Raw genomic sequence first — 2,296 nt, 5'->3', positions numbered from 1 at the left:
TGATGGTGAATACATATTTAATTTCACTTGCACCCCCTCTTTATCACATTACCTGGGGGTTTTTTTTCAATTCTGGTTGCACCCCCCACCCCCATCCAAGTCTCTCTTCCTTTCGTTACTTCACAATTTGCTTTAAACTTTTTTTGGCCGCACTGGGATTGGCCCAGCCGGCCGAGCCTCCGCCGTGTCATCGGGAGGAGGAGGAGGAGGAGTGGAGAGCAGGAAGTAGCCTGCGTCGGCCGCGCTGGGATTGGCCCAGCCGGCCGAGCCTCCGCCGCGTCATCACTAGAGCTGCTTCCTCTGCTCTGACGCGGACACGGGCAGTCAGGTAAGTTTTCTTATTTTTAAAAAATGTACTTTTTAACCCCCGCGCGAGTCCCCCCTGCCCCGCACCCCCCCCAAGTCCCATCGCCCCCCCCCCAAGTCCCGACACCTTAGACAAGCCTTCTGCCGTGGTTGATCTGCGTCATGTTAAAGGCACTATATAATACAGGGCAGGCCATGCATTAAGAGCAGTTTTACCCCACGCTGATCTCACATACAGCTCAGTGAGCAGTCAGAAGTGACATCCCAGGAGAAGGAAGTAGACCTGTTCATTGAGATAAAACTCATCGAAAAACGTACAAGCAGCACGCGGTAAAATGGGCGCCAGTAATTCGGTAATTAAGATGGCCGTTACCTGTGGGTGGTAGTCCGAGCGGCACCGCATGTTGACTTTTCTGTCCCCACCCCCAGTTGTTCACTCACTGTTACCTGGAAATACACCGACGGTGGCCTTGGGATTCCAGGATGGTTTATCAGCTGCGCATCTTTGCTTTCTCACACGAACTCAGGGCTGTTGACTTGTGGTGTGAGTTATTGTATAACTACTCGAGCCCTGCCAACTTCAGGTGCAGAGACATCAACTCTGCTGCAACTTCAGCCGACTGATTGAAACAGTAAAACCCGACCGTGTGCAATAAAAGAGATACGTTGGCAAGGTCATGTCCTAGGCCAGAGCTTCAGAGGGCAAGGTTGGTATTAGAATCCAAGCTTCCGTAATTTGCGTAGTGAGGAAATTCTGTTTTGCAGTTAAACGCCTGTCTGCAATTGAATCGGGATTCTGAGATTTGTGAATTCCAAACGCTCACAGTTTTTCACCAGACGCATTTCACCAGGAAACAAGTGGTGAACTATCCAGGTGAGAATGATTGGGAAATGGCGAGACACGTTAATTAGTAGTGGTGGAAACAAGGCCCTGCAAGTTATATGCTTCACCTTGCTGTGCGGAATCCAGCATAAGTTGTAAGCACCAAACCCTGGGCTATCTGTATTCAGCAGGTGTGGTTATCGCCTGCAGTTTGCAAGAAAGCCCGTATCAAAAGCAGATCTATTGTTATGTTTTGCGTTTATTGCACGCCAATCAATCCTACAGTTTTTAGCGTCATCTCGGTGCAGGCTGTTGATGGACCAGGCTGAACAGTGCTCCGAGGCGGGAATGGTTTCATGAAAATCTGCCTCTAACCCTGTATGTTATTAATCATGAATCAATATTTCACCATTTGTTTCCTTTGTATCTCTCCTTTCCACCCCGAAGTCCCGTCCCCCCTCCCCTCACCCCGCGCGAGTCCCCCCCCCCCCACGAGTTGTAAGGATCGGAATGACTTAGGATGATTTCTAGGTGCACGCGACAGCAGACGTTCGAATGCCAGGTTATGGTAACTATAACGTAATGAGACTGCTGCAACAATGACATCATTGATCAGGCTTTATATGATTTTTAATATAATGCGATGTTTCTTTAAGATTTCTATGATGCTCCTTCTGGTATGTCCACAGCATGAGCCATGAAAGCAGCGGGCAGTCAGGTAAGTTTTCTTATTTTTAAAAAATGTACTTTTTGACCCCCGCGCGAGCCCCCTACACCCCGCCCCGCCCCGCCCGCTGTCCTTGACAATGGCTTTTGTGACCACACTTTCTCGTTATGCAAGAACTACTGCAACTTATTAAGGAGTAAAAAAAAAACAATCCATATAAGTCAAAAAAGTAAAAATATTGCTTGTATTGTAAAGGATTATTGTGACCATGTACTAAGCAAGTATCAACCATGACTGCTCCCTTGTTAAGCCTCCTAAGAGCTACACAGAAAACAAATGTAGCCTGCTGTCTCCATGCAGTTAGCCACTTTCAGTTTTTGCATGGCTTCAGTTTCTTAACCATTCCCAGCAAACACAGTTCCGCAGCACACACCACATTTCCCGACTATCTGATATGATTAAACCATGGGGAAAATATCAGGGAACTAGAGGGGAAAATT

Source organism: Lissotriton vulgaris, unplaced genomic scaffold, assembly GCF_964263255.1.
Source record: "Lissotriton vulgaris unplaced genomic scaffold, aLisVul1.2 SCAFFOLD_215, whole genome shotgun sequence".
Taxonomy (NCBI): Eukaryota; Metazoa; Chordata; class Amphibia; order Caudata; family Salamandridae; genus Lissotriton; species Lissotriton vulgaris.
The sequence above is the reverse complement of the archived record's forward strand: the minus strand, read 5'-3'. Positions refer to the sequence as shown.